Below are 19,105 nucleotides of genomic sequence, written 5' to 3'. Positions count from 1 at the left end.
TCCCTGATGAATTTAAGGCTAGAAATCAATTGCTGCAGGATTTCAATCTCTATTCTGGTGGGTGACAATTAACAAAAATGTAGATTGTATAAACTACATCTATTACAATCAGCAGAGATTTATAAACTATACAAAGGAGGCAATAAAGGGAATTGCAGAACAATTGGATGCTACAAGCAGGATGGCCTGGGAGAATAGGATCGCCCTAGACATGATATTAGCTGAAAAAGGGTGTGTGTGTGTGATGTTGGGCACCCAATGCTGTACCTTTATCGCAAATAACACAGCCCCAGCTAGCACAATAACTAGAGCATTACGGGGGCTTACTACTCTTGCCAGTGAATTAGCAGAAAACTCAGGAATAGGTAATTCCCTCACTGGGTGTTTGGAGTCCTGGTTTGGCAAATGGAAAGGGATGATTGTGTCCTTATTTACTTCTTTGACTGTGGCAGCAGGAGTCCTGACGGCCGTCGGTTGCTGTATTATCCCCTGCGTGGGGGGATTGGTGCAGCGATTAACAGAAACTGCGCTGCCTAAGCAAACAGCAGTGGAACCACCACCGCACTCGGATAAAATGATGATATTAGACGAAATGGAGAATGAAGAAAATGAAGAAGTTTTTAGAATCGTACCTTTAAAAAAAGAAAAAAAGAAAAAAAAAAGGGAATTGCAGAAATCAACGCTTTGAAAGAAAAAGAGGGGGGAATTGTGGGAATGGAATGTTGTTTCTGCATTTGACATTAACAAGAGCAGCTGGTTTGAAGAAGTAGAACATCATGCATTTGTATTCTGTAACTTATCCTTAGAAATAGTTGATCTAAGAAGTAAAATACCGTATATGTTAGCGGTATGTTTTAAAACATTATTACTGAATTATGTGATTAATTCTTTCTTGCAAAACTGAATAGTTGTTAAATGGTCCAAACAATGCGAGTATAGTGTGTTAGGGATTAGAAAACATACTGTAGAGTTGTTCTGTTAGATAAGAAACTGCCAGCAAGAGAAAAACAGATGTAGCAAACATCAGAGAAGCCAGGGCCTCTACACAAGGCCGGACTGTCTCACTCCGTGAGAAGTTGGGATGTGACAGGCAGGCGCCAAGATAGCACAGAAACATAAGCTCTTAGTTGTTTAATTACCCCTAGCATTTGTGCCCTTTACACTGGTCACTGTTCTGGTCATCCCTCTGTCCTCGCACAGAGATAAGCTGGGAAGGAGGACAGAGGGGAGTGTCTTGGAGCCCGCCTGCGGCACCCTGAGGTTCCCACAGAGTGGGACAGCTCTGCTTCGTGCAAAGGCCCTGGCTCCTTGAAAGCGTGTTCAATGTGTTTCACTTCTGCTGGCCTAACGAACCACCTCACAGCGGGTTTCCCAGCTCAGAACACTACACCCACATCGCTTAGGACATCTAGAGCCTACCGCAGCTTTGTGAGAAAGGATTTCTCACGTAACTCGGTAACTGCGTTTCTAAAGCACATTACTAAGGTGCGCACGGAACTTCTACTTTTCACATCAGCTGTTTCTAAGGATGCGCCACAGCGCGCTTCTTCAGATCAACCGCCCTTTCCAATACCCGACGCAGAAACGACGCTTCCGCTCGCCGCGGCGCGTCGCTACGGGTGAGCAGAGCGGCTCGGTACGCCTCACCGCGCCGAGCTCCGTAAGACGCGCGAGGGCAGGCCGGCCGAGGACGGGACCGGCGGCGCGCGCAGCCCCTCGCGGCGCCCGGCAGCCCGCGCCGAGCGGCCCGACGTCCCGCGGCTCAAAGCGCCGCCGCGCGAAGCGCGAACCGGCCGCTCGGCGCCGCGCATGCGCCGCCCCGCCCCGCGCTGTGACGTCGCGCGTCGCCGCGGTCGGCAGGGAGGGCGTTCCGCCGCGTGCGGCGGGGAGCTCCCTTAGCGGCGCGCGAGTGCCGGCCTTCCGCCGCTCCCTCTCGCTCGCTCCCTCTCCCGGCCATGGCACGGCGCACGAAGCCCGAGGTGGAGCGGTACGTCGCCTCCGTGCAGGCCGCCGCCTCCTCTCCCAGAGCGGTGAGTGCTGCGGCCCGGCCGGCGCCGCCGGCGGCGCTCCCTCGGCCTTCCCCGGGCCGCGGTGGGGGCCGCTCCCCGCCCGCCCCGTCCCTCCGCCCCTCCCGCGGGTGCCGGGCCCGAGGGCGGGCTCCTCCGGCGGGCTCCTCCGGCGGGGAGTCGAAGCCGAGGGAGGCTGCCGGCGGGCGGGCGCGGAGTCGCCTCCTTGGAAACGCGGTTCGCCGCAGCTGCGCGCCTCGGAAAGCCGCTGAGCCCTCGGCGGCTTCGGAAGGAGCCCGGCGGCGGGGCGGAGTTCGGCTCCCTCCCGTTCCGTGGGCACGGTCCCCGGGCTTCCGGCCTTCCCTCTCTCGAGGAGCCGGAATAGGGAACGCGTGCCGTTCGGCTTTGGGCTCGTTTGGCCGCTGTGCGGCTGCTGTTGCCGTGGGTGCGACGGCGTTGTGAAACGCCGGCAGGAAGAGAGGGAGAGGCGGGGGGAAATAGCTCTGCTGCCTGCGTTGGTGGCTGGGCAGCCGGGTGATCCCCTGCTCTCTGGAACGACTGGCTGTGGAGCGCGGTCGGTGATGGAAGTAGCTGCTGGTCTTCCTGTTGCGTTGATTTTGGAGAGGAGGGTTGTGCGAGGCTGCCGGCGTTTCTTTTGAAATTCCTTTCCAGCCCCGTTTACGAGGAGGCGGGGCAGGCGAGAGAGGAAGGTGACAGAAGCATGGACAGGAGGAGCTTGATTTGTGGCATTTGTTTTCTTCTGCAACGTAGATAGGTTGCAAGAGAAACAGCTTGTATGTAGCTGACCCCATTCTCCTCTCTTTAGTCGGAAGTGTGCTTGTGAAAAGTAACAAGTGTGAGGACTTGCTTTGCTACTAACCTCAGTTTCGCTTTGGTAGCCTTTGCCAGTTACTGGGAAGAAATGTTATGTTCTTACTCCTGTGTCTTTCAAAAACAAAGCCCAGAGTACAAGGAGTGAACTGGAGCTGATAACTGTGAAGACACTTTCAGAAGTATTATGCACCCCTGGAAAGAAGGGTCTCCCTACTCAATTACTTCAAATGTACTGTATATTTAAAATGTACCCTTTGTTTTTTTTTCTTCAGAGATCGTTAAAAGGATTCTTTTTTGCTAAGCTGTACTTTGAGATAAAAGAATACGAACTTGCTAAGAGGTAATAAACGTTACGTATGTTGTTCTGTTCTTTAAAGTGTGATGGGAAAGCTAAATGAAGTAGAGTGGAGAAATGAAGACCGTTGTCATGCTGTTTTAAGGTAGCAGCAAATGGGAAATGTGGTGCCATTTAAATCTTCCTAAAACGGCAACTTAAAGCATGGGTAGTTACATGGTGCTGTAAAAACCCATCCGGTAGAAATGTCTTTTATGCCATCGTGTTACGTCCTTCTTACAGTTCCTGTGAGCTACTGCTTTATTTAATGAAGGCCAGTGCTTGCAGGCAAATATGCAACATCTGTACGTGTAGCAATAATGTTGTGCCTTACTTGAAGATCTAGATCAAGCCCCTTGAACTAAATACAGCTAACTGTCCTGTATGACAGATTAAAGTCCCACGTTAGCTGCAAGGTGTGGGGGGACTTGTAATACTGAGGAATACTGATCCTTCTGGTTTTTCTTTCTTTCTTTATTTACTCTGTAGATATACATCTATTTATCTCAGTGTCCGAGAGAGAGATCCCAAAGCGCACAGGTTTCTGGGACAGATCTACGAGGCTCAGGATAACACGGAAGAAGCTTTTGGGTGTTACAAGGTAAGCACCTCACTCACCTCCCTGTCCTGCTTTATTCCTTTGTAAATGGACTTGATCTTTGTGCTTCCTGCTCTGATAGTCTTCTTCCCGCTGCCCTTTGGACTAAGAATATGTGAGCCCTGTAGAATTCTGCAGTAGGGATTATGGTGACAGCAGTAATCTGGCTGCTACTGAAAGACTGGACTGAGAGTGTTTTTCAGTTGCATTGTTTGTTTTCTTGTTAGCGGTGGGCTGTTTGTTTGTTTGTTTCCTCAGAAGTAGAGGGAATGGGGCAAATACAGTTCCGATTAGGTAAGCATATAAATGTGAACTTCACAGTCTGTGTTTCATTATTCGGGCACCGGGGAGGGAGAGGATACACACAAAAGTCTTGTTGCCAGCACAGTGACTGAGTGCCATCAGTCTTTGTGACTTAATTCTGTTTTCCGGAAGCCTCCGTATTAGGTTAGGCTGGAGATACCCCTGGTCTGGCTGTCTGAGTAGAGCAGCAGCGGGTGGTAGAGGAGCTGGTTTTGACATTGTTTCTCTTATGGTGTTCTGAATTCCAGCAGTTGTCTGGGTGTTACAAACCAATGGTGGCCTTCTTGAAAGGGAAAAAGGCTTTTCTTAAAGTAGTGAGAAAGTATTTATTGATAGTTCTAATTTGACTTGCTGGGTCTGTTTAATGGGGGACATGTTTGACATGTTTTCTTTCTTGTTCTACGTGGACTGCAAGATCAAGTTACTAGTAACCTTTTTTCTTATGTGCATGCATGGGGAAAACCAGCGTTCTGTGGAGCTGAATCCAATGCAGAAAGATCTTGTACTGAAGATTGCAGAGTTACTATGCAGTAACGACATCACTGATGGAAGAGCAGAGTACTGGGTTGAGAAAGCTGCCAGGCTCTTCCCTGGGAATCCTGCTGCTTACAGATTGAAGGTAAATTCCTGCTTCTGATCTCTGTTCTGTGCCTAGAAGAAACTTTAGTTGCGTCAAGCGATGGGAAAACCATGGTAGTAATATTATCCAAGAGGTCAAGATTAGATAGGTTATATATTGTCTCTATTACATGACTACACTGCTTTCTAGTTTTTTTTAATTTGAGTTGAAAACTGTCAAGTGTATGAGATGCTGTTATTCCCTAATACTGTGTAAATGCTTTCAGTCATACAATCTCACTTTTGTACAGGTGTTAGTTTTCTGGAGCACAACTGCAATGAAATCAAAGTCTTGAGAGGCTTGTGCTTTGGGATTTTTTGTGTGGTTATGTTATTTTATTTTTTTTAGACAAGCTGTTCTGTATTGACGTGTGTCATCTTTGAACCAGGTGGTTTGACAGTCTTAACTTAGCATCTAACTTAGCATCTACAGGATGCAAACTCTAAAGCTTTGGGTTTTGTGTTTGTTTTTTTTTTTTTTTCCCTCACTTCTAAAATGTTTGTCAAACTCTCAGTAGCACCTACCAGCTTTCCAGAGCAGTTTGAGTAATGTAGCCTGTAATGGCGATGAGAAAACAGTCAGGTAACATAGTTGCTGAAGAGGCTCTCGTAGAGAATGAAATTTTTACGTGTTGCCTTCGTATGTGATAGGAGCAGTTACTGGAGCGTAAAGGCGAAGATGGCTGGAATCAGCTCTTTGATATGACTCAAACCGAGCTCTATGCGAGACCAGACGATCCCTACCTTAACATCAGACTGGTTGCTCTCTACCGTTCAAATAATAGATTAAGAGATGCTGTGCTTCATTGTCAGGAGGCGGAGAAGAAAATACCTGTAGACTCCAGCTTGGAGTGGTGTTTGTGCGTCATAAAGACATTTGAGGTATTTAATCATGTTTTGATCCTGTCATAATCTCCCATGTCCTTGAAACCGGTGTTATTCTCTTAGTATCGTTACAATGGCAGCTAATTCTCAAGTGGCTTAACTCCTTTAAATGTAATGTCTGTGGAAACAGTGATTTATTTAGGATTTTCTTAAGCCTTAAAGCGTTGTTTAGTTTCTAGCTGAGGTATTAAGTTAGATACAGCAGCTCCATCAGGGAGGGAATTGCTGAGGCAAATAGTTCCTGGAACATTGCTGCTGAAGAATACGTTAACATCTCACCTGGGAAACTGGATTATGTAGCAAGAAGTTCTGGAGAAACTCTTGCCTTCATAGAAGGATGGCGGTTCCTCATTCTGTGATGAACTTTATTCTTTAGGAATATCTTGAATCAGTACGAGGCTTGGAGGCTGATAAAAATAATTGGAGAGCTGTCAAGAAGGATCATCTGCTGGCCTATTCTAGCTTGGCTAAAATGACGCTTGCTTCTAGAGATGTTTGACAAAGCAGAGGGGCCCTTGAAAGGTACTCTTTTAACTGTTCTGCTTATTTAAAAAAAGAAAAAAAAAAAAAAGAAAAAAATTGAATATTTTTTCTGGGTCACCGAACTTCTAGCAGGCATCATTTTCAGTGAGTAGCTGTTTTATGGATGGAAGAGGAGTTCCTCTGTACTAACTGCAAAGAGCAAATGTTGCTAGGCTTGATCCGCAAGCTGTGTCTGAGCTAAAGGCCTCAGAGAAGACTCAGTGATAGGGGTCTAGTATAAATCCTGGGAGACCAGGACTTGGTTGAAAATGAATCTTTTCTATGTTCCAGTTTTGATTGTGTGCTTCACTCAGTGAAGCCGTGTGCGGATGGACCTGATGAGCTGTCTCGTACCTTCCTTGAAATGAAAGGACACTTCTACATGCACGCTGGAACTTTCCTGCTGAAAACGGCCCAGAACAACGAGACACAATGGAGAGATGCATGTGAACTCGCAGCATTGTGTTACCTGAAAAGTTTCCACGTAAGTCACTCTTCAGTTTGTGCCTGTAATTGTTGCAGTTCTTGAATGCTCTCACTGTATGCGCACTGAACGCCTGCATTCCAAAAACTAACTACTGTTTTTAAGGCTGTCTCCTGGCCAAATCTTACCCTTCCATACTTGTTTAAAAGATTTCAAGTAGTGTGAAGAAAATCTCATCTGTTTCACTTGTCAGAAGTAAAGTGACTAAGGGCTAATGAGTGTGTTTCCTATAGGCTATTCCCTTCTCTGTAATGCAGCTAAAATAACTAGTATTAAGGTTAGTGGTATGGGGGGGAGGGGAATGACCTGAGTAGCTCTCATATACTAATTCCATAAGCAGCAGAGCTTGATCAAGCTTAATTCTTTGCTTTATGGAATAAAATCAGCAGATGATGCTTTACTAGCGTTTGAAGCTATTATGAAAGTGGTTTCGTACTGGAATCTTGCCATTGTAAGTTTGTAAATTGCATTACCTCAAAATGCTTTTCTATTACTTACGTTCCGACCGATTATTCCTAATCCATATGCTGTTACTTAGCTTTATCAAAGAAAGGCAGAAGAGGTTGAGAGTGGTGATACGTTACCAGAAGAACGCAAAGCCTATCTTGTTAAAAGAAAGCATTACCTGATGAAGATCATTGACGAAAGCTCCTCTGACCCGTCAGTAGCTGACTAAGTAAAAGAATTAATGCTTGTGTGAGTTGTCGTCTTACGTTAATGTTAACAGATATAGGGCTTTCCTGGGGGAACAAAAACAACAAAAAACACCCAGAATTTCTGTGCAGAAAGCCTTGCAAACTGTGCAGCCGTAGATCAGAGCACAGCCTCTTGCTCTGAGGAAGAATTGCGATCATGACTTGCGTTTCAAATACATTTCTAGCTGCCGGTATCTGTTAAAGCTGTAACGGAAATGCTGAATGCAGTGATCCAGGAGCTTGGAGAGAATGGTGAAGAGGGAAGTCTTGCCTCCGGAAATATCTCACCAGCTGCACACGTGGAAGTAAAATATTCAATTCCATCACCTAAGAAGTTCTCTTTCTCGCCAACAAATACCTACCAGGTATATTAGCTGGTTACTCTTCTAGGGAAGTGTTACGTTTGTATAAAAAAATCCAAGTTCAATTAGTTTTTTTCTTTTCTTTCCAGTTTTCTCCTAAGACTCTCTCTCAGTGGGCAGAAGATCACAAGTCCTTACTTCAAAAGCTGTGTCAGCACGTGGAAGCTTTAACGGTAAGCAACTTGAGTCACTATATTCGATGCAGAATGGTTGATCTTTTTGTTCTGGTAAGTACTTTGTGACCCAAGCATTGAACTTCCCTTACCAGGCTACCTCTTAAAACTCAGTGAAGAGAACTGCTATAAACATCTGCTTAAAGTGAGTTCAAGAGTAAAACTTTGTTGCCTACAAACTCTGATTTGGTACTCAGATATGGGAAGTAATCCTGAGGATTGTGCGTGCAGAAAGTTGTGCTTTCTTCAGCTTAGCTTCTGTCATCTTTGTTCTGGGTTTATTTCTAGCTTCAGGGAACAGTCTTGGTTTCGTAAAGCATGGGAAGATCATAGGTTATTGCAGCACTTAACTCATCTTTTTTGTGTGTGTGTCTCAGACCTTGAACATGCTTTTAAATAGCAGAGGAGCGTAGGGATCGTTCCTTAGGTTTCCTCCAAATACCGATGTAATACGTTTACATGCTCTCAATTGAAACACTGTCTTTAATAGAATGAAATACGGGAAATGAAACGTAATAGTTCCAGTGTAAATGTATCATCTCACTGCTGGCCTGCTGGAAGCCATGAAACAGATACAGTGTCAGATGGTTATCGGAGAGCACAAAATCTTCATGAAGCTTAAGGGGGAAGCTTAAGGGGTAAGTTGATGCTGAATTTTTAATTGAACACTTAGCTAAACGGAGTAAGACTTCTTAAAATGTTTCTGCAGTGTTCTGAGATGAATGAGTAAAACTGGTCCCCTGGGAAAGTTCACTCAAGTCAGTAATCACAAAAACTGGATATAAGCTCCTTTCTTGGTGTTCCTTTTCAGTTGCTACCTCTGGCCCATCTGTTCACTGTAGCCAGTCACCTGCTTGTAACTCGCAGTATCTTCAAAGAACTGCTGCAACCAGTGTAACACCAACAAAGGTGAGGACATACGAATCCGCTCAAGCCATTTCTACTGATGTGGTGAACTGGTTTTGTTTCTGTGTGTAGCAGGATATAACTGCGGTTCCCTAGAGAGCGTTTACTAAACTTGAGGTCTGCTGGAGACAGGCAGAAAGTTCCGTAATCAGCTAAGCTTTGGGATATTGGGTTTGGGAGAAACAGCCAGCAAAGCATGTTTTTAACCTGCTAACATATGTCCTCTGCTCGTTGTCTGCATTGTTCTTTTCCCCAAAATAGTATGGGGGCTTGATTTTTTTTTTTTTTTAAATACTAAAGAAAAATGAGTCTATTCAGCTTACGCTTCTCCCCAGTCTGTGTTTTCAGATACCACTCAAGTTTTGAACGTATGATTTTAGTTAAAACTGATTAGAGTTGAAATCTCATTTTATGGTACGCCTTGCTATTAAGAGTACATGTTGCATGGGCTTTAGCACCCTAATCCCTTTTCCTCCTTTTCCACAAGGAAGTAACGGTGCTTTTTCTTTAGGCACCTGTCTGTGGCATGGATGGACTTGCACCTCAGCAGCGTAGATATGCTCATCAACAAGCAATCCGCACGCCACCTCTGCGAAACACTTGCGCTGCCGTGTTTCCTCAAGACACGTATGGCGCACCTTGGCATTTTGATGCTCCATCTGCTGGAATCATTTTGCCTTGTGGTGATCGCTACAACTACAGCCTTCCACAGGCAAGCACAAATCCACCACTGCCTGAACCAGGCTATTTCACAAAACGTGTGGTTTTAAAACCTCTAGAATCCAGTGTTAGTGCCGCACAGGACAAATTGGGATCTGCCTTTGCTAAAAAGGAAGGCCAGTGGAACTGTGACATCTGTTTAGTAAGAAATGAACCCACTGCCCCAAAATGTGTTACTTGCCAGAATACAAGCAAAACTAATTCAGAAGTATCTCTTCAAGAATTTTCCTTGAAACTTGAAGGGAAAACACCAGCATGTACCTCTCAGAATCTTGCAGATGGTGAAGCAAAGCCTGCAGAGGAAGGATGTAATTTTTCAATGTGGATGCCTCTCGGTGGATTTAAATTTGGTATACAGGAGTCCAGTAAAAATACCGCTAAGAAAGATGATCCATCCAAAGAGTGTACAACTGACTTGACAAACGTGGATGAAAAAGACAAAAACGAACTGCCTTCGAGTAGTGGAGTTGCACTCCAGTCTGAAGAAACAGCAGACAGGGACAAGAGTGAGCACACCCGTGAGAAAGGCACGTTGGTAACATCTCATGTTTCTCGTACGAATGCAGCCAAAGCATCTCCTTGTGGTAACAACGCTGTAGCTGTGCTGGAGGAAGCTACCAGGGAGAGAAGCGACCTCGGCCATGGTGGTGATGCTTCTGATGCCACCGTAGAAGCTTTAGAGGTATCAAGCACCTCTGAAACGCCAGCAAAAACGGAGGTTTCTGCTCCAAAGTTTGTATTTAGATCTGAATTGTCAGGAGCGTTTTCAGTAACAAAGAGACATTCCCGTTTGGGAATACTTCAGCCCCCGGCTCCCTCTTTGGATTCAGCTTGAATCGTCCAAGAAAGAGCGATGAAGGAACTTCAGCATCTCGGAAAGCAGAGCAGGAAAAAGCGGGAGTAGCTGAACCACCCAAAAGCTGTAGTGCTGCTCAGAAACCGTGGGAGAGCGAGGCATCCCAGCCGGCTCCTTTGGCACAGGGTGGGCCCTCCAACTTCTCGTTTAAAATCCTGGAGAAAGGTGAGTGTTAATTGAACCAGTAATTTATTCAAGTGTGCAGCTCATTAGTCAGTCACTTGTTAACGCTGGTCATTGTGTATTACTTCTTCTGTCTTAATAGTATGTCATTTCTTTCAGTTCTAATGCACGTCTGTGAATCTTCAAATCCTAGACTTTCAACTTGAGTAAATATGAAGTTGTAGTTCTTTGCACGTAAGAACAGAAGCGTGCCTTATGCGGGACTCAGTGCAACTCTGTAGTGAGAAAGGGAGTTGCGGGTAGGATTTTGGAATCTGTCCGAGGCGTCAGAGTTGATCTTAGTGTTGCTTTTTTTGTAGGGAAGGAGTTTGGTACTGCTAGAACCAGGAGATGCTAATATTGTTTAAACAACGAGGCGTTGTTTAAAATGTCAGGGTGAAGTGCTGACAGTGCATTTTTTGTGTTGAACTGGCAGTGTTTGTGCTCAGGCCTCGCTCTGACTGGTAAACTCCGAAAACAGCAGTTGTGCTTAAGCTTCAACTCGAATTATCCCTTCAACTAGGAGGCATCCTTCTTGTCTGCTTCCATTCCTTTCCAGTAACTTCACATTTTTAGCTGGAGCCTTTGTTTGTCGTGGTTTTTCTTCTTGTACTTCCCAGAAGTATTGTGAAATAAGCTCTATTCAGTCTCTGGTTAATATCATCTGGAGTTCCAAATGCTCAAAGTTCATCGGTAGCACACGCTGCTGCTGACTGCTTTCTGTTTCTTACTTTCTTTTTCAGTCCTTGGTTTTGCTTTTCCTCTGTAGATGATACCCATATGGCTCTTCTGTGTAGTTGTATTTTGTTTGGCATATGGCCATCAATAATTCTTGTAACAATATGAAAATGTTGACCTGTTCTTGGTCTGAGACGTGAATTTCAAAAGGAAAGTGTATAGTGCTACTAGAACCAACAGACAACATTTACAATAAGTTTACAATATTTAAATTGAGAAAAACTGTCATCTTCCATTTGGCCAGTCACTCTTTCTGAGGCTGTGAGTGTCTGTGTACTAATAAAAGGTGGCACGTATTGAGCTACCAGAAATATAAGTAAATGTCAAAGGAAGCTAGTATCTGTAGTGGCAGTTGCAAGATTGAAGTCTTCATTATTGCATGGAGGTTCTTTGATAGCAGCAGAAAACCCAAGTATGACGGATTTACAGTTCCTTGGTTATCCTGAATGAGTGTCTTTTTACATAATGATGTTATTTCAAAAGCTCTACATTTAAGATGTTCTGAATATCGTTAGGTTACTTTATAATGTATGTGCCAAAAATGATCACGGAATTTAGCTGTCTTATCAGCTGTTTTCCACTAATTTTTGTGCTTTGCAGCAGACCCCCCAGTCAAACGTGAATGTGTTACTGCTTGGGAAACTAAATCTTCTGAGCAGAAGGCTAAAGGAGAAACTCCACAGGTCCCTTCTACGTCTGTCTGTGGCTTTAGTAGCAGTGCGGAGGCAGTCAAACGTGAATGTGTTACTGCTTGGGAAACTAAATCTTCTGAGCAGAAGGCTAAAGGAGAAACTCCACAGGTCCCTTCTACGTCTGTCTGTGGCTTTAGTAGCAGTGCGGAGGATGCCAGTCCAGAAGGCTCTCAGAAAGAAGTAAAAACTCAAAGAAAAAGTACGAGTCAAGTCTTTACGAAAGTTTAGGCAATAAATTTGCAGTATTATTCTTAGACTATTTTCACTCAGTGAGAAATAAAGCGTCTGGCAGATTAGAAACTACTTGACTTCTTTGACTGTGTCTCAAGTCTGTTCTGGCACTGGAACTATGGTACTACTAAGAACTTAAGTTTCTCTGGGAGAGAAAGGAAACAGCTTTGCCTCCTAAAGTAGAAACAGCTTTGGCTAGTAGAATTCCTCCTAGCAGGTAGGTAAGAGTTAAGTGATTTCAGAGCAGTTTCCAAGGGAAATGGTGCTTGTTTTGGAATCGTACTGCTTCAAAGGTACTTCAGTCTCTTGTTGAGTCAAAGCTGTGTGTGTTTTAAGAGTGATGAAGAATGTCTGAAACCTTCCAACAACAATTCTTGTTTGTTTTTTTGTTTTTCCCCAGTTGTTCACTTCCCTTAATCCCTGGTAGTTAGCTGTTCTGAAACATTAGTAGCACTATCGGAAAGTTGGAGACTGAGAACTTACTATCTTGTTTTTACTGTACTGCTGTTGATAAATTTCTTCATTTAATTACAATTTCTGGAAGGGAGGGGGAGGGGAGAGAGAAAATGTGGCTTTTTTGGAGGGAGTCGTTATTCTTAGTGTCCAGACTTAATGGAGTTTGAAGTTTGTATCTTAGGCTCTTATAGCTTATTTGCTTACTGTTTTATTAATCGTACTGACTCAGTCTCTACAAGTAAGGAAGAATTACATACTCCATCAACCAGTGAAGCAACAGCAACAGTATTTGTGCAGTCAGCTGCCAGCAGCGGAGAAGCAGAATCCACAGAAACTGCTCGCGTGTCAGAGAATTTACCAGGAGGTGGTGATACAGCTTTTTAGGAAGTAGAACAACGTGCTTGAAGAAGCCTGATGTAGCTTTGTAAGGCTTAACTCAGTTGTTCATGTCTGGATTTCGTGTTTAACCTTAGTATGCCTAATAAGAGGAGAAGCTTGCAATGACTGTAGTCTTCTAGTTTGGCTTCCTGTAAAGAATAGAACTTAATTGCAGGTTAGTATAATGACTAAGCAAGACTGATAGAGCACCAAAAAACAGTATGTAGTGTCCTTTAATTGGAACAGTTAATCTGATGAAGTCTGCAAAATGTTGTCTTCCTCTTTCTGCAATATCTTGTCTGCCTTTCCTCATCCGTTAATCATATTATGACGTCTGTTGTTTTCTTTCTTGCCTTGCCTGCTCTTTTTCTCCTTCAGAAATGCCTGTCTGTCACATGTTTCTCCAGTTCTTTCAAGCTTTTCTTTAACTGTGGAAGATGTGTTAATTGAAGGATGTTAAAAGGCAGTAATGTGCACATATAAAGTGAGGAGGATACGCAGCTGTGAGGCCTCCATTTATTATTTTCAGTTGATTCTTATTCTGATCAAATGCCAGTATTAAGTTACTTAGCAGCCTTCATAAGGGGAACACCTGGAATGCTAACAGTGCTGGGTTATCACTCAGCACATCATTCAGCAGACCTGAAATTTCACTGGGAAATATGCCGGCACACTTGATAGCTTAAAAATGAATTTCAAAGGCTGAAATCTGTTGGGCTCTCTCCTTTTGAGAAGGCAGGGCTGTTCGGTCACTTCAGTGCATGATGAGTATAGAGCTGTGGGTACAAAGCCACTGAAGAAAGGAAAACATCGAATAATTTTGGATTATGATGTCAGAATTGTAACAGTGTTGTTGGTGACAACAACTTCTGGGGAAATCACGCATTACTGTGCTGTGTTTTAGGTGGAGGTAGTCTGGAGAAGAAGGTGAAGGAATTCCCTTCAAAGAGAGGGCGAAATTTTACAGTTGGGCCAGAGATGCTGCTCAGTGGAAGGAGCGCGGTGTTGGAGAGCTCAGGGTCCTCTTCCATACACAGAAGAAGTGTTACAGGATCCTTATGAGAAGGGACCAAGTTCTTGAGGTGTGTGCAAAGCATGTCATCGCTAAAGAAATGAACTTAGTGCCCTCTGAAACATCAAACAGTGTTTTAATTTGGACAGCTACAGGTGATGCTGGTTAGTCGGTTGAGTGGTTTTTACAGTTCTTTTCAGTATCTTCTGTAGTTTGTTTGGCTTTGTTTTACCCTGGAGATTATACAGAACAAAAGCTGCTGATCTCTGGCTGCAGTGACTAGAGCTAAGGAAATCTCGGATTTGTTTTCAGATGGTGAAGTGAAAGTAGAGCAATTTGGGGTCAGAGCTAAAGTTCAAGAACTGGCTAATTCTTTTGAGAGGAGATTTGGAGAATGCCAGCAAAGCTTGTCAGAGCTGCAGAAGGGCCACCTCTCTCTGGCAGCGGAGCTGTCAAAGGACACCAACCCTGTTGTTGTGTGTTTTGTTTCTGCCAGTGACGAACCTGTAGGACACACAACCACGGAGCTGCTTTCAAATATTGTCCCTCGAACAGCTGAAAATTTCAGGGCCCTGTGCACAGGGGAGAAAGGCTTGTGGGTTCAAGAATACCACATTTCACAGAATAGTTAGTGACTTCGATGTCAGGTAAGCTTAATGTGAAGGCTTTTCATTGAGAGAAAAAACCCATCTGGGCTGCAGCACTCCATGAATCCTGCCTGAAAGTGAGCTTTTCCAGTTCTTGAATGTGGTGAGAGTAGCCGAAATCAGCAGGGCTGCAGTCAGCAGCGATGCCTCAAGCTTTCCCGACACTTCTAGAGACCATCGCATTTTATTCTTGGAAAGCTATGACTTCATGGGAATGCCACAGACTTGCATGTTAGACTTCGTTTCGTTCATACCTGTTATCTGCCTGATCACTTCTCTTTGGCAGCTGTTTGATCTGTAGGCTCTTCAGAGCCGGGTGTCAGCCTTTGGCAGCAGCAGGAGGCGGAGCTCCCGACGTATTGCAGGCAGCGTTTGCGCTGCTCAGGGCCTTGGCTGCAGCGTGCGTGCAGAGAACAGCGTGAGTGTTTGGCATGGCTGTGCAGCAGAGAATATGAAATGGTAGTTTTCTCACTTCCTCAGTGCCTCCCAGCACAGGACTCTGTGGTAGATCAGAAATTGCTGTGCGTGTTGGATTTGCTGTTTAGCAAGTGCATTCTCCTGCTGTATCTCTGTGTGTCTTTGTATTCTGCTGTACTTTGACTGCAGGAGTTTTCTCGCAGGAGGGTCAGGGCCATCCAAACTCAGTTCTGTTGTGCTTTGAGTATGGAGCTCTTTCAAGCCTTGATTCTAGGCCTAGTGGAGTAGAAGCCAACACTGTGTGAACAACAGTTGAAAAGTGTCCTTTTCTAGAAGAGGAGCAAGGCAAAAATGGTGATGTAATTCTAGCAATTCAGTTGCAGGCTTCTTTTAACTTTGTGTAGCATGGCATTTTACATCCTGTTACTATGTTTCCTACAGGTGAGTTCATTATTTGTTGCATTACTAAAGCTGTGAACAACCACTGGAAGTGCTTCTGCTGTGATATCTGCCAACAAGTATTGGCAGGAGTTGGATTCGTCAAGAATGACGGCAGGTGGGTCTTCACCCTTCCTTCTATCACTGATAATGATGAAAATGGAATGACAGTTGGGAGGGATGTAGAGGTTATGGTTCCTAAGGCTTTCCTGCTGAGATGGAGTAACCAAAGTGTCTTTTATGAGAAAAAGGTCTAAGAATGCATCACAAAACTGAGAGTGGATATCTTAAAATGTGTGCATAAAATATTAACTACTTGTCTACTTCGACACCAGATTTCCTGTCAAGTGTGTTTTGTACCTGGTGATGTTTCAGGATGAGTAGGATACACTGTGGTAGACACTTAAAAACAAATCAGATGCAGAAGTTTTGTCATTTTTAAATAGATTTTTATTTTCCCAACAGGGGTTCCCCAATTTGAGTCCAGTTTATCACCTTTTTCACTAATAAATGCGCTCATTTCAGTGGGATCCTTCACGGTTTTGGTTTTTTTTTTTTTTTTTTTTAAGTAAACTGTGTAGCCATTGATTTCATGCTTTTAATGCAGTACATGTGGTTATGTAGAGAGTTAGGGCCCGTTTTGCCATCCAGCTTCCAATCTAAATTTCTGAAGAGTCTGAGGATAAAGCATGGGAGTGGGGCGGGATGAAAGACTGCAGTTTGCAGCACAGGGTGGTACCATAGGAAATAGGAAATCTGGGTGCAAACTTGCTTATAGCAGCAAAATGATTGACATTATTTTTCTAATACAAAGGGCAGAAAATTGGTTGTCTTCGGCTGCTTCAGTCATTATCTTGCCTATGTTCTTTGCTGTTAGTTGAGTTGCACAAAGTGTGTTTTTCTTTTCAGATTTCCTTCATCTCGTTTCATCAGCTTCTGCAGCTGCAGAATACATAGCTGCATGTTTTTACATCCCCCAGTGATGCATGGATGAGGGGGCATTGTAGGATATAACACGCGTTACTAGTTGTTTGCTTTTTAGTACAAAGGAAGCTATCATTTCATTATCATGGCAGAGGCTGATTTGAAGAACAACCTGTAGTGTTGTCAGCGGTATTGTCAGCTTATATTTTTCTTTCTCTGATGTTTGATATCACGGGGAAAATGCAGAGGAGTGCATTTTTCTTTCCTTCAATTACATTTAAGTAAATCTAAAAGAAACCTGTGCTAAGAGAGCCAGAATGTAAGCCAGGCATGACTACAGCTTTCTAACCTGTTTGAGACAAGCTCCGTAGCTATTTTCATAGAGATTTGATGCATCCTACTTAGCAGGCTTTTCTCAGAATCAATCAAGCTTGTTTAAAAAAAAATAATCATATTGAACTGTCATATTTGATGCTGCTAAAGACATTATTATAGTATAAATCCTGTTACTGAAACAAGTGCTAAAAATTAAATGATCTCTACGGAAGCTCTGAAGTTGAAATTGTTCTATTCATGCTCTCAATTAATGAATTTTTGAACAGGAAGGAATTCACTGCTGATGCTCACGAACCGAAAGGAGAATAATTATATGGTTTACCTGCTGTGACAAAATGGGCATCCCCATCTGTGGAGCACGTAGAAGACCAGCTGAAGGACGTGTGGTGAACGCTATGGGCAAACAGTGGCACGTGGAGGTAAGCATCAGCTGACACGTTGTCTTTCACAAGTGTAAAGGTTAACGTACTTACCTGGAATATCGCTGATCAGCTTCCATGAAAGGGTTAGAAAAGTGTGCAGCAGTGATCAGCAAATGCATCTCCTAATCCCATTTTCAACCTTGATGTGCCTGATCTTCCACTGAGAAAAGACCTCTGCCTGCGGAGCTAAAATCAGGAGATGTCCCAGGAAGCATTGCGAGGTCCTTGCAGAAGAAAATGTCACCAAGTGAGAAGCAGGATATATGGAAAGGCAGTAAAGTTCTGTGACAAACGTAGTGCTAGTGGGCATTATAACGTTTCTATGGCTTCCAGTTACTTGCCACGTAAGTATCTCTAAAGCAGTTTAGGTGACAGTTCATATTTCAAGTCTCTGTACAAGATTTACTTCTTTATCTTCCATTTAAGTTAGAAAGATAAGCAGTCTAGTCCTTTTGTTGTGAAAATATCCTGTAGCATGTACTTTCTTCACAAGATGCAGTGGTGCTGAAAATGTAATCTTTGTCATTAATAACGTATCAGAATCACTTCAGTGCATTTTTTTTGTAACTTTTGGGTTGAAATGTTAAAGACAGTAAAAGGAATGTTATTTTAGTGATCTAAAAGTACAAAACAATAGTTGTAATTCTTATTTTCAGGATAGCTGGGCTAATCAGAATCTAGTTGCTCTTCAAGCTTAGTGTTGCTTATGTTGAGCTGTTTCAAGCTTTTACAGATGTTTAAATGAGAGCAGCTAATGACACCCAGTTTTCCCGAAGAACATAAAGACGACTTGCCACTCAGGAGTAGTGGTTTAACACAAAGCTTTTGAATGGCGTGGTCTTCCTTACAGCTGCAATTCTAAGATGACCGTGTGTTAAGATGAGCTGCATCAAGCAGCTCTTTCATCCGGTTGCTGAAGACTAACAAAGACTAAATTTGTCAGAGGACAGCACCTAGCATTTAAAGAAGAGGTATATGTAGTTGTACCGTTTCCCTCCAGACTCCCTTGACTGTGCAGTCGAGCACCATAATGGATAGACCTTTATTCTTTGGAAGCCAGGTGCAAGGTGTTGTGTACACATCTCTGCTTGGATAAATAAAGGAGGATTACATTTGGGAGTTCTGCAAATTTGCAGGTGGATCCTAAATTTGTCAGCGATGAAGGGCAGGTGATTGAAGTATGCTGGCATCCCTGCAGACAATAAATGCCATGACATGATTAGCAACAGTATTGCAGTCAGGATAGAGCAAGAACATACACCAGGCAAGAGTTGTGTGTTGAGTGGATGTACAGATGTTCAGCTGGATGTTTACTAAAAATGTGTATGTGACTCTTCATTGCTGGATTTCAAATGCTCAGATGTTCAGGATTAGGGAAGCAGCAAAACAAAACCATATTTGTAGAGGGTGGAGCAGATGTAAAGAAATATTTTCATTTTTAATATCATGAAGACATTTGTAATTAGATGACGCAAGATTCAATTGGAAACCCAAATCAGACTTGCCATCCTTCTCCTTTTATTTCAGTTTAAATAAAACAGGAAAGCTATTGAGATACATTTGAGAAATTACCGTCAATAAAATCATTGCTTGAAAACTTTGTTGTTTCTCCTTCCTCTTCAGCTGTTTCCCCTGCAGTCATGTGATTGAAGGAGATGGTAAGCAGTTCTCAGCTGTTTTCTTAGCTTAGTTACGTTTTGATGAAAGTTCTTTCTAAAAGTGGAAGGAAGGTCCTTTGTTGAATCCCTCACTGCTCCCATTAGACCGCAAAGAGGCATTCTCTCTATCAGACATCAGGATAGATGTGATTAGTCAGAGGCCAAATGGGAAGAAGACCTTACAGCAGCTGTTTTGTGATGATGGAAGATGAAACAGGAGCTAAAGAGAAACCTTTTAGTAGTAACCAAAGGCCAGGGATGCTGGGAGATGCAGAGGAGGCTTCCTGCCCCACCGGCT

General features: G+C 43.6%; 1 pseudogene; it reads left to right on the top strand.

Annotated features, from left to right (window-relative positions):
* Positions 1 to 1,820: 1,820 nt before the first annotated feature.
* Positions 1,821 to 18,746, top strand: LOC149913416 (RANBP2-like and GRIP domain-containing protein 8; annotated as a pseudogene).
* The last annotated feature ends 359 nt before the right edge of the window (positions 18,747 to 19,105 follow it).

Source organism: Phasianus colchicus, chromosome 37 (assembly GCF_987193195.1).
Source record: "Phasianus colchicus chromosome 37, bPhaCol1.hap1.1, whole genome shotgun sequence".
In the NCBI taxonomy this organism is placed as follows: Eukaryota; Metazoa; Chordata; class Aves; order Galliformes; family Phasianidae; genus Phasianus; species Phasianus colchicus.
This window is presented reverse-complemented; position numbering and strand designations above follow the sequence as displayed.